Below are 13,979 nucleotides of genomic sequence, written 5' to 3'. Positions count from 1 at the left end.
CTACCAGGTCCCACTAGGTGTCTCTGTTACTTTATTTTTCTGGTGTCTAAAGGCAAACCAAAGCCCAGTAAAATTATTCAAAGCCAGTTAAATGGGCTGCCTGGAATTCTGTGGCCTTCAGAGAAACTAGACTCCAGCAGCTAAAGCTGTGGGCATGAGAGAGAGGAGAAAACTCACATTTATTGGAGGCCCTCTGCATGTCAGCCAGTTTGCATACCTTAATGTTAATAATAGCCAACACTTAAAAAATATTTGGTATGTGCAAGGCCCTGTTGTAGGCTCATTACAAATATTAGCTCACTTAAGTTTCACAACAACCCAGAGAGGTTAAGTAACTTGTCCAGGGTCGCACAGCTAGTAAGTGGCATGATCATTTGAATCATTTCATCCTCACGGCAATCCTGTAGAGTTGGTATTGCCATCCATATTTTGTAGATGAGGAAACCGGGCTCAGAAAATTTAAGAGGCCCAAGGTTGCACAGCTAGACAATGGCAGAAGCAGAATTTAAATCTAGGTCTACCTGACCCAGGATAAAATATAAGATCTGGTCCCTTCCCTGCAAGGGAGAGAGAGAAGACTAGTTCACAGGGAGGGTCCAGTGTCCTCAGCCTCACATGGTCACATACACAGGCTTGTGGACACCAGAAAGCGTTGTGCAGCCCATCCTTCACTGCAGACAGGGCCGAGCTCTTCCAAACTATTTCAGGAATTGCTTAAAAGGAAATAGAGGAGCAACAAAGCCTATCATCTTACCTGCAAATGCAAACTCTTCGGTGCGTACAGAGAGGAGCATGTGTCCATCCCAACTCGGGAGGAGGACGGAGCACTGCTTAGAAGGAGAGGGTTCCAGGTCAGCACTAACGCAGGGTGCTGTCAGGTAGGATTCTCAGGGAACCTATAGAAAGCTTCAAAATTGCTCCCTTTACCCAGCTGTTAACTGCTGCCTGAAATTTCCCCTTTAGAGATATATTTATTTGGCTTAAGGCGTTGGCCTCAATTTAAATACAGATACCATTTGTGGGAGTCATAATGCCATTCACCAAATATTCCTAGTTTTCCATCAAGGCCCACGGTAGGATAGCACACCCTGTCCCTATGGAGTTGAGTGTGGTCATGTGACTCACTGGACAATGAAACATGAGCGGGCATGATGTAAGTCACTTCCAGTTGGAAGCTTTGCCAACCGGTGCACAGTTCACACTCTCTTCTGCCCTCTGCCACAGTGACCAGCAGTGCTCTAGACAGTGTCAGCTCCAGCAGCCTGAGCCCTCGACGGGAAGACACCACCCCTGGTGGACATGCGGTGTGAGTGAGAAATACCTCTATGGGATTACCCTGTAAGATTCTGGTGTGTTTGTAACAATAGTGTGATCAAGTCCATCCTGACTGACACACTGGCAGGGCACGTTAATTTAGTAGTCAGCCATTATCACCTTAGTGTGAGTTTGCGTAGAGTCAGGACTTTGGGAAAACTGGAGCTTTACTGGAGGAAAAAAGAAGAAGAAAAAATCTGTACTAGCTAATCTCCAAAGATGGTCCCAAACAATACAGCTTTCTGGTACATACACGGTTCTCACATCAAGAAGTGGAGTCTAATGCTCCTGACCTTGAATCTGAGCTGATCACAGTAACTTGCTTGGCCAATAGAGTGAGGTAGATATGATATTCTGGGACGGCCAAAGCTAGGTCCTAAAAACCCTGCATCCCCTGAAACATCTACTGCTCTAACTTGCTCCCTTATTTCTTTCCCCATCACTTACTATGAAACTTAAGTGAAGTACTTAGATTCAGAGTCTCAGTTTCTCCATCTGTGAAGAAGGAGTCATGGTCCCCACATCACAAAGTAATTGTGAGGAGTGCGATGCCCTGAGAGAATGTGTATTTAGCAGAGGCAGAGTCTGGACTCATTAGACACTCAATGTATATCCATTTGGTCATTTATTTCTTTCCACTACCAGAGGAGGAAAGTTGCCACATTCTTTCCTAAGAACCTCGGGTTTTGCAGCTTTTCTCTCAATCTAGTCTGAAGTACCACACAAAACGATATCTCAAATGGGTGCTAAAAGAGCGTCCCTCCTTACGTTCTAAGGTGCCACTAGTAAAGGAATGATTTAAATGGAGTTTCCACTCTACTTTCTTTGCTTCTCTTCCTTTTGCTTCTCTCCTCCTTTAGGAAAACCACGCCCCAGCGGAATCGGAGATTACAGGGGACTCCCCCTCTGAGCTTGAAGGTCTTCTGGGTTTTCCCGCATCTTTCCCCAGAAAAGGAGAGAGATCTCTTTCACACCTCAGCTCCTTAGGGTTCCACATAAGAAGTGAGCAGCAGCCTGAGAGAATGGATAGAGTATTAGAAAAACATTCAGGATAATGATTAGTTTTATGTGTCAGCTCGACTGGGTTAGGGGATGCTTAGAGAGCTGGTGAAACGTTATTTCTGGGTTTGTCTGTGAGGGTGTTTCTGGAAGAGATGAGCATTTGAGTTGGTGAGTAAAGCAGATGGCCCTTCCCAGTGTGAGTGGGCACATCTAACCCATTAAGGGCCCGAACAGAACAAAAAGGCGGAGGAAGGGTGAATTTGTTCTCTCTGCTTGAGCTGGGACACCCATCTTCTCCTGCTCTCAGACATTGATGCTCTTGGTTCTTGGGCTTTTGGACTCAGAGCAGGACAGACAGCATCAGCCCCCTGGTTCTCAGGCCTTAGACTCAGACTGAATTACAACACTGGCTTTTCTGGTTCTCCAGCTCGAAAATGACAAATTGGACTGCCCAGCCTCCATAACTGTGTGAGTCAATTCCTATTGTATATATGTATGTATGTATGTATGTATGTATGTATGTATGTATGTATGTATATATATATATATCCTATTGATTCTGTTTCTCTGTAGAATCCTAATATACAAAAGTTCTAGTATCCAGTCCTAGTTCTTTCATTCATTTTTTAATAACCAGAGTTGCCTAAATATGTGATGAGTTCCTAGTAAGCTCCCTGTCACTGAAGATATTCAAGCAAAGTTCAGAAAACAGCCTTGGCTTGGAAGCCTTTAGTTCAGTGAAAAAATAAATGACATAAAAAACTTTATCCTGAGGGCTCTAGAGAGCCAAAAAGGATCCTATAGTGTCATGCTCTAAGTCTTGTTTTAGACTTGGGCATGGCACAAGCAAATGTCCCTTTATAAAGATTACAGTGGCAGTGAGTGGAGAATGGATTAGGGAGGGAGAGGACTGGAGGTAAGGAGATGATCAGGGAAAGCATTTTAGGTAATCCAGGTAGACAATAAGAAAGCCAGAACTGAGGCACTGCCCCTTCTAGCATTTAGAATATTCTTTCATTCAACAAATATTTATCAAGCCCCTAACATGGGTCATGCAATATTTTAAGCATTGAGAATTAGTACTGAGGACAAGAGGGGTGTATACCAAATTGTTTTGTTATTTAACTGTTCTAACGAAGTTACTCATTGGCCAAATTAGAGTTTTCCTTTATAGATTGCTCAATTAATAGGAATGTAATTGAATTGGAATAATACGAGAATTGGGATAAATCCTACAGCTCTCCAGGTAGACGATTAAGCCTTGGATCAAAGAGATAGATATGTGATGTCCCTCAGGGTCACAGGAAAAAAATCCTATATCCCAGCTCCTAAATTAGCCACAAGTGCCAGCATATCCGACTGAAGGAAACACAGTAACTGGGTCTGCATGCTCTCTTGAAAGTTCTCAGGCACCGGTCAGTTTTCAGAAGCCCGAGTCAGCGGAATGCTCTGACCTCACATTTTCAGAACATCACTCCCCACTCCCTGCTGAGGCTCCCATAAATACCGGGGTGGAGACTGAAACTAACACTTTCAGAGGAGGAAGAGGAGGAAGGAAGGAGGAAGGTTAGTTTAACAGCAAAGTGGGGAAAGGAGGAAAGAGCATTATTCTCAGTGTTTCTAAAAATAGCTCCAGTCAAGCCACATCATTCGAAGTTGTTCGAATGTGAAAATGAACTAGAGGTCTCATGCTGTCATCATTCTAAGAATTTTGGGGGAGACAGAACACATCACCTTGATTTGTATGGCAGCGCAGACACAGAGGATCCCTTCCTAAATCTGGTGCCAAAAAAAGCTCTTTAGGACAGTTGAGCAAGTTAGTTTGGGGATTGGTGTTTGCCTGCGAGAAATGAGGGACCAGGACAAAAATGATCAACAAAATCAAAATGGTGGCACATTTCTCCACTGCTTTGGTTTTCGACTTCGCTTTACATCTATATGCTTGGGCTCTTCATTTGTACTTCAGGAGAACATAGAGAGTAGTCTCCGCTTCTCACTAACAGGTTCTGGAATCTTAGACACTCAGCCCGTCTGGATCTCAGTTTCTTTATAATATGGCAGGTCCAACTACTTCCTGAGTGGTTGTGAGCACTCCATGAGGTTACCATCCATACAGTGCTTCAAAAAGTTAAAAGTGCTTTAAAAACACATGATATTGTTGATTTTTCACTCATCACCCATTCCTCCCCCAAACTATGACTTCCACTCTGGCATACAGACACACAATTCAATCGTTTATTTATTCATTCACTCATTCAAATTTATTTATTCATTCACTCATTCAATTCACTCATTTTTTTTTATTACCCACTATGTTAGGCACTGTTCTAGGCACTGGGCTATATCAGGTACAAAATATTCTTGGAGCTTATATCTTAGTGGGAGAAGATAGATAACAAACTAACAAACAAACAAACAAACAAACAAATAAATAAATAGAAAACATGTCAAGTGGTGATAAATAATATAGAGAAAAATAAAATATATTGTGTAAAACCCTAAGTCTAAATACTACTCTGGTAAAAGATTGTGTGTGTGTGTGTGTGTGTGTGTGTGTGTGTGTGTGTGTGTGTTGAGATGGAGCATGCAGAGGGAGAAGGATTGGGAAGGAAGGGGGAGCCAGGAATTGAAGGTAAAAGTACCATATAAGTATTTGCGTAGAAGTGTGTAAGTATAATTTGGTGGTAAGAATTGGGATGGAATTGTTCTGATTCTTGGAAGAACATAGAGTCCAAGACCTACTTTATTCTATGATTCATTGTTCTAGTATTATCTGGACTGGGGCTGAGAGAGAGTCTCGACAAGGTGCCCCATGGGGCTCAGTGGAAGATGACCCAATTGTGGGAAGCAGAATGAGAAAGTGACCGGGTTACTGCACCTGTCAGGACCCCTTCCCTCTCAGCACTTGGTAAAGGTTGAAATAAGGATGAAGTGGCACCTCGCTGGGATCTCAGAGGCCTTCCTCACTCTCCTGTTCTCAAGCTCAGCTCCTCCTTGAGAGAGCCTCCGCCTAGAGACTCTGCAGGTCCAGTTGTCACTCTGTCTCCAGGAGGTGAGAATTTTCTCCCCATCCTGGCCCTAGCCAGGCTCAGCTCACCTGGGCTCACCTGGACTGTGCTGCACCTACAAATCCTGTGCCTCCAATTCTGGAAGACGTAGCTTAGGAAAATATCAGGGCATCATGGATCCTTCATATCTAGTGGCCATTTTTATCAAGTTAGCTTTCTGAGCTTTGGCCTCACAGCTGTAAATGCGTGTAACAACTGCTACTTCCTAAGAAAGACTCTGCATATAAAGATGTATTATAAGCTACAGGCACTGTGCTAAGTACTTCACATGCATCATCCCATTTATCTTAACAAAATTCTATAAGTACTGTTATTAGACATGAGAAATCTGAACAGAGACAGTTTAAAAAAAAAAACACTTGCCCAAGGTCATATGGTGAGTAAGTTATAGAGCCAGGATTCAAAATCATATTTGTCTATCTCCAAAACTAGTGTGCTCAATTAATGTTTATAAAGTACTCCCAATATAATAAGAGTATCCGTTATCTAACTACTAGGAAACAGATCACCCCAAAACTTAGTGGCCTAAGACAGCCAGCATTTGTTTAGCCCACAATTCTGTAGGCCAGTAACTTTGGGTAGGCTCGCTTGGGTGGTTCTTCTCTTTCTTCCTGAATTCTCGCATGCATCTGCGGTCAGTGGCAGGGTGGTAAGTGACTCTGCTTACGTGAGTTGACTGGGGGGCCACAGCCCTCCTCCACATGGTCTCTCATCCTCCAGGAGGCCAGCCTGGGCTTTTTCCCATGGCAGAGACCTATACTTGGAACTGGCACACTGTCACTTCTGCAACATTCTTCTGTTCAAAGTAAGTCATAAATCAGCTTAGGTTCAAGAAGTAGGGAAATAGGATCCACTTCCTGTTAAGAGGTGCTGCAAAAGACACACGAGAGGGTGAGATACAGGGAGGTTATTGACGGAGCAATCTATCTATCCCCACAGGCATTCGATGAACAGGCATTCGACTTTTTGGGGCAATATCCATCAGACGAATCCAGGTAATGACCCTACTGTTACTACATTCCCTCGAGACTTTCTTGTAGTAATCTGGACTCTTTCAGCTACAGGGAGGGGAGAGGGGCAGAAACACAACTCATCGGGAATGTGTTTCCACCTTTGGCTCTCATTTTCTCTGGGATGGCATCTTCTCATGTTCCTACAAGGTGGCAGAAATGACCTCAAGCAGCTCCAGGATCCCACTCTCCCCCATTTAACCCCCTGCCTGAAAGAAAATGTCTCTATCCTAACATCTTAAGAAAAGCCCTGGAATGACTTCCACTGGCTCAGGTGATATCCACAGGCGTACCTCATAGGTCCTTGCAGTCACTGATCGACCAAATCTGAGCCACAGCTCCATTCCTGACCGAAGAAGGATGTGCCGACCAAGAGGAAGATCCCCATTTTGTTACCAAAAGAGAGAGAGAAGACACTGAGAATGCTTCTCAATAGACATCGACTGCCTGCCTTTTCCCACCCCGAGAGGAACCGATCCCTACGTCCCTGGAGTCCCTACAGTGATCTGAAGTTTCTAGATGAAAATGCACTAAATGGATCTTAAGTATTTTTTTTATGTTACAAAATTCAAGGGAACTACTTTGAACTGAAGGAAAATTGCCTTTAAATGCTAATCGTGAAATCCTAAATGAGAACTTTGTGAAAGGATCAAAATGAGAACTATTCAGATTAGAAAGTGCAAGGAAAACAAGACAAAACAGGATAGGAAGTCGATAAGAAGAGGAGACCTTCTGCATACAGAATATACTGGATGCTTTATTCCTGGTCTGGGGAACATCCTGGAATGTATCCTGTGCAGAAGGCTGGAGAGAAAGAGAGAATTCCTGGCTGCCGCCCTAGAGAGTCTTTTTACTTTTAACCTTGTAATTCCCATAGGGTTCAAATCCTTGCTGCCCCAACTTACGTGCTGTGTGATCTTGCTGTGGGGTGATATATAATTTACTATCCAAACCAGGACACTTTCGAAAGTGAAAGGGGATGTGATTAATGCACAAGGGCAATGCAAATGTATGGTGATTCCTCTCAAGCAAAATGATAAAAGCTTATATTTTTCGCAGCACATGATAATTAATAATAAGAAATCAAGAGAAGGCTGAGACTCGGAAGGGCAGCAATGGAAGGATGAGGAAGATCATCAAGAGTAAAGATGTGTCATTAGAAACCAAGGCTAAGATTATCCGTACCCTCCAAATCCGTTACCATGTACGGATGCAAAAGTTGGACAGTGAAAAAGACCAATAGAAAAGGAATTGATTCATTTGAAATATGGTTTTGGAGGAGAGCTCTTTGGATACCTGGGACCACCAGAAAGACAAACAAGTAGGCTCTACAGCAAATTAACCCGCAAAACATCGCTGGAGGCTAAATGACAAAACCGAAGCTGTTCTACCTTTGGCGCATCATGAGAAGGCAGGGTTATTTGGAAAAGACAGTAATGCTGGGAAAAATAGAAGGCAGCAGGAAAAGAGGAAGACCAAATATGAGATGGATTGACTCCACAAAAGAAGCCATAGGCAAGAGTCTGCAGACGCTGAGTAGGATTGCTGAACACAGGACATAGTGGACATCACTCATTCATAGGGTCACCAGGAGTTAGAGCTGACTCAACAGCATATACCACAATAACAAATATTATAACATGTGTTCAACATTTACTGTTAAACTGTGCTCAGTGTTTTATACACTCACTATAATCCGATAGTGTAGAAATTATTATTATCCCCCATTTGACAGATGAGAAAACTGAGGTTTGGAGAAGTTAATTAATTTTACCAGAATCTACGGGACAATGTTTTAGTTTTCCTGTAACCACATAGTAATGAAACTGTAAAACACCATTACAACCTGAATATTCAAATGAATATCCTTATTGAGAATACATCTTGAGAAACTTTAGAGCTATCAAATGGTGCTCATTACTACACACATATTTGGAATTGTGCTTTTGGATCATGAGGCACAAATTCTTGAGAATCAGGAATATGGTACTGACTTTTTATCCATAGAAGATAAGCATGATTTTTGAAAAGAATCCAAAGTGATTCAGGATAAAAATGAATCATCTAAAAATATATTTTGACTCTGGCTTCCACCTAGAAGGTAGAAAGCTGAAAAGTGTCACTCTTGACTTAACAAAAAGAAAAAGTCGAAAAATCTACCTACACACAACTTCTCTTGAGCCCAGCAAAAAATTGATGTCACAGGGCAACACAATTAGCATGAAATCTAAGGGAAGACGGGCTCCTCTAAAGATAGATAGGACATGAGCACTAGCTCATCTATAACAGAGCAAAGGAGGAAGACAGGGCCCCTGCACAAGTCAGCAAGAAGATTTCAGCTAAAATGTTTGAAGAATCACAGAGGCAGAGTGTGGGCTAGTGTGAGACCACATGCCCCTGGGAATTGCATACACAAGGTAGCTCTTACCACTCAGCACCTCTTCTCTATGGCCCGCCACCAGGGACCCATGAAAGATTTGGGACAGGATGGGAGACCAGAGAAAACCTTCCTCCATGCTTCAGGACTGGAAGAGGGGAATGGACATAGCTGTAGGAAAGGCATGAGACCACACCTATATCTTTCTCCACTATGAAAGGCATTAAGCCACCGGGAGAAGGACAACAACCCTATGGCCCCTAAGACATAGATGGAGGAAGACACAACTAGAGGAAGGAAAGAGAAAAAAACTCTACTCCAAGAGGAGGGGAAGGACATGGTCCTGGACCCACAACATTAGGTCTCCTGTTATTGGAAGAAGGTCAGGTTCACTGAGAAAACCCCACTTCCAAGACAGAGACCAGTGCCTGCCCAAGGCTGGGGCTGAATCGGAACAACAGATAATCCCATTCCCACCCTTCCACACCCACCAGGTAACAATCAACAGTGTCTTCCACAGGATGGGGAGACTCCTGTGTGGTGCAGGCACACAGGGAAGCTGAGGTTAAAGAAGGAACATTGAGAAAAATCCTTCTTAGCACACGGTGATGCTAATCAATGAAACAAGCAGACCTGCACAACACTATCAACCATCTTGACCTAATTGGATTTATGCAACATTCCAAACAATGACATCAGAATATACATTCTTTACAAGTGCATGTGGAATATTCACCAAGATATCCCATAAAACAAACTTCAACTAATTTGAAATAATTGAAGTCGTAGAAAGTATGATCTCAGACCAAAACGGAATTATACTAGAAATAGATAACAGAAAGATGTCTGGACAGTCCCCAAATATCTGCAGTGTACTACACTTCCAAGTAAGCCACAAGTCAAAAGAGCCACATGGGAATTAGAAAATATTTTTAATAGAATGAAAATGAAAACAAAAGATATCAAATTTGTGGAATGCACCTAAAGCAGCACTTACAGGAAAATTATACCATTAAATGATCACATTAGAAAATGAAGAAAAGTCTCAGTTTGAAGGAAATGACTATCTTAACAATACTGAACATCCCAGTACATTTATTTAGGTCTTCTTTTATACAGCTCAGTAATGTTTCGTAATTTTTAGAATAGAGGTCTTGCATGTCTTTCACCATAAAGTTTTGAGTTTACAAAAGAAGAAATGCCATTTGAGCATAAAACAGAGCTTTTATTTTTATTAAGGGTATATTCCAAATCAAATAAAGAAATAAAGCTTCACTTACTCATTTTATTAACAAATGTTCGAATAACCACTAAAATAAGACACTGTTAGTTGCTACTTATCTAAGAGGCAGATCAGATTTTTAACTCTTCAGAGGCAAGAAAGTGCCTCTATGGCTGGATTTGAACAACCCTTACCAGATTTTCCTGTCCAGATGGAACTCTCATAAAAGCATTTACGAGAGGCATTATATCTCTTAACCAAATCTTATGTATCCTTCAAGACTCAACTCAAGTGGCACCTTCTCTCAGAATTATCTAATGACAAGCTGCCATCCACACTGAGATAGAGCCTCACTATGTCTCCCATGGCACCTTGGGTTTATCATTATCTTAACTTGTGCTTAGTTAGGCTGTGAGGAATTAGAGACCTTAAACATAGTGACTTAAACACACACGAGTTTATTCACTCATATGAAAAAGCATTTGAAGGTAGACAGTGTGAGGCTGGCATAGCAGCTCCATAGAGTCATCCGCTCTCTTCTCTTTCTGCTCCAACATCCTCACTGCATAATTTTCATCGTCATGGTCACCACATGATCCAAAATGGCAGTTGGAAATGCAGCTTTCTGGTCCACTTCGCAGACATCAGTTGGGGCCAATGTACCAAAGGTGGCCCTCCCGTTAAGCAGTCTTATCACATGTCCCACACGGCATTTCCACTTGCATCACATTGGCCAGAAGCTAATCCAGGGGCTACACGTTGGTTACAGAGCCTGGGAGATATAATCTTTATCATGGTAACAATGTTCCCAGCTACAAGTCAAGATTCTGTTACTACTGAAGGAGAAAATGGATATGGATAGGAAACACGTAGTTCCTGCCAACCACACTTAATACACCATATTATAATTGTCTGGTTGTCTATTCTTGTTACAAGAATGTGTATCCTGAGCACTAAGTACTTTTTATATTGAGGTTTATCACATGTACATGAGTGCTCTAATTATAAATGTATATATAACTCAATGAATTTTCACATATAAATACACCTATGTAACTACCACCCAGGTCAAAATGTACACCATTCCCCCTACTGCAGAAGGTTCCTTCCTGTCCCTTCCTAGTAAACTCTTCCCGTAGGAAACCACTATTCTTGACTTTTCTCACCTCAATTATTTTGCCTGTTCTTGAACTTCATATAAAGAAAACATATGACACTCAACATTTTAACCAAGTAATGATTTCTAGGAACTGTAGCCATCCAATCCAGATTTTTAAGGTTAGCCTTCATTTCAAATAGGCTGTAGTTATAAAAACACATTCTTATTTTCTAGAATATTTGGTTCCTAATTGACGTACTCAGATGCTGTCGACAGACATTCTATAGTCCAATTCCCTTTGGCCTGCAATGCTTCTCACAATAAAGTTCTCTCATCTGTCTTCCTTTTAAGAGAAATGTGCCTGAAAATGTCACCTCCATCAAGAAGCCTCCTGCTGCAGTTCCAGGTGTGCCAGGGCGCTCAACATGCACTTGATGGGGATAGTGATGATGGTGGGACATAAACAGAAGCTGGCAATGGAAACAAACAGACCCGAGGCTAGCCATCTGGAACACCTGCAGCTGGCCCAGTGTGATGCTGTGTGCCAGTCCAAACTGCCCAGCTGGAGAATTCTCTGCCTCTGCCACCCCCACCATTGGCAAGGAAACATCGCCCTCCTCACTGGCTGTCAGCTCGTTCTCTATTGGTCAGAAACAGAAAAGTGGGCCCAGATTTGTTCATCAGGCCCAGCAGGACATGGCAAACACTTGGCAGAAACGTAAGCAGCAGACAAAAGGCTGTCAGAGCTGAGTCTGATGGGAAGGCAGTGCTTCTTCTATCACTTAGGAAAATGACCCCATTCTTTCTGGAAGCCACTGCAAAAAGTTTTTTGTGCCACATGTCACACTTTGGCTAAAACCAGGAAGTTGACTGGGATGAAGGGGAGGGAAGAGAGGGGCAGGGGACAGAGGGCAACCACGATTGTGAGGATGCAATCATTTCATATTAAGGTGGGGAATGTGGACACGTGGAAATGATGGCATTGTAACGAGTGCTGTCTTCCCTTCAGCTTTGGGTATATCAGCCTGTCCCTGACGGATCCCCAGAAGATGGGCTCTCAAGCCCTAGCCTCCAACTCCAGACGTCCAGGGTAATTACTGAGAGGCAGCTCAACCCATGACCCAGGGTGGAGTGGTAAATGCCAGGCTGGATCTCTAATTCCAGCTATTTCTCCTGGCCTGGTCCTGAGGTCTCCCTCCCACCATTCTTTCCTCTTTTACATACTCTAGGACCAGAACTCAATTCAGCTTTTTGGAGTCAGGCTGGAATGGCCTGGAATCACCCCCGCAAAACGCACAAGCTGGATTGTCTTCAGGGCCCGAGTTACTCAACTGGTAGCTTCACCTTTGGATTCTTAAGCATAAAAGTATGATTTACCCTCATTGAGGAGCAGCATGTGAATGCTCAGAGGCATCCAGACCAGTACAACACAAAGATCTAACTGGGGAAATGGGGCACCTCCCCGTCTCAGGGGTGATTCAGCCTCCTTGGGTCAACCAGGGTGATTCTCTGCACTTTTCTCACTAAAGAAGAAAGAAAAAGCAGTTTCATCTCCATAAGGGAGCCTGCATTCACCACAGCGAGGATACTAGGGAGGTGCGGGGAGCCCCTGCCCTTTGCCCTCCTTACAGGCCGCTCACCTTTCAAGGGTCAAACTCTCTTCTGGGCTGAGTTGTGTTCCCCCACATTCGTAAGTTCAAGTCTTGACCTCTAGGATTTCAGAATGTGACCCTATTTGGAGAAAGGGCTTTTAAAGAGGTAATCAAGGGAAAATGAGGTCATTAAGTTGTGCCCTAATCCAATATGACTGGTATCCTTATAAGAAGGGACACACACACTGGGAAAACATAGGAAGAAGACGTTGGAAGACAAGTCGAGGAGAGAGACCTCAGAAAGAAAACAACCCTGTGGATGTCATGATCTTGGACTTCCAGCCTCCAGCACTGTGAGAAAAGAAGTTTCTGTTGTTTATGCCACTTAGTCTGTGGCAGCCTTAGCAAACTAATATAAACCCTGTTTCCTCTATGAAATCTTTTTTCACTTATTGAATTTGGTTATTATTATGATGGGTCTCTATGTTTTATAAAACCCTATATTACATAGCAGTGGTCCCTCAACTTTTTCCTGGCATACTCCCATACAAACATCTCCCTCACATTAGAAAATGACTCCATTCTTCTGGAAACCCACGTCAGAAAGTTTCGTCCCACACGCTCCCATACAAATGGCTCCCAAAGCAGGGAGGCGTATATCAGATCGAGAGGGTGCGTGTGCTTTGACAAAGCTCCCTAAATCAGATTGATTCATTAGTTCCAAGTTGAAAATTGTTGCTATGCAGTTTCAAACAAACAGTTATGCCCTTGTTATACACTTCTTTATCTTCCGTTCTATTTGTTTGCGTGAGAAATTGTGTCTCCCTGTTTTAACCTGGGTTCCCAGAAAGCAGAGCCTGAGACAAAGGTGTGTGTGCAGGCATCTGATTGGAGAACGTGATCCCAGGACGTAGCGGTGAGGGGCAGGAGGAAAAGCAGAGCAAGGCTGCATTATGGGTTTGCTCACTTTCCTGGGTGTTAGTTGCCTGGCCCCATGAATCCATTTGAAAAGCCATATGAAATATGGTCAGGATCATCCCTCTGGTGAAAGAAAAAAGAAAGCATTTGGTTGCTGGCTCCTAGCCACCACTAGTCACATTTTTGTTCCATGGAGTGGATGCTAACTTGCCTGAACCTTCCAATTGTGTATACTCAAGAACCTGGTAGATCCCATGAGTCCCATGTGGCTGTGTCAGAGAAACCTTAGGACATGAAGTAAGACATATGAGCAGGGCTGTCCTTAGGGTATACAGGGCCTCAGAAAGATATTTTTGTAGGCTGCCATATACATGAAC

General features: G+C 43.0%; 1 long non-coding RNA gene across 1 annotated transcript; it reads left to right on the top strand.

Annotated features, from left to right (window-relative positions):
• The first annotated feature begins 1,225 nt into the window (after nt 1-1,225).
• Nucleotides 1,226-11,555, top strand: LOC120583191 (uncharacterized). The gene is made up of 3 exons (XR_005647725.1): nt 1,226-1,306; nt 6,324-6,379; nt 11,444-11,555. It is a non-coding gene; the product is annotated as an uncharacterized LOC120583191 (long non-coding RNA).
• Nucleotides 11,556-13,979: the final 2,424 nt, after the last annotated feature.

Source organism: Pteropus medius, unplaced genomic scaffold (genome assembly GCF_902729225.1).
Source record: "Pteropus medius unplaced genomic scaffold, Ma_sr-lr_union100, whole genome shotgun sequence".
In the NCBI taxonomy this organism is placed as follows: Eukaryota; Metazoa; Chordata; class Mammalia; order Chiroptera; family Pteropodidae; genus Pteropus; species Pteropus medius.
Note: the sequence above shows the minus strand (reverse complement) of the source record. Positions and strands in the feature narration are given on the sequence as shown.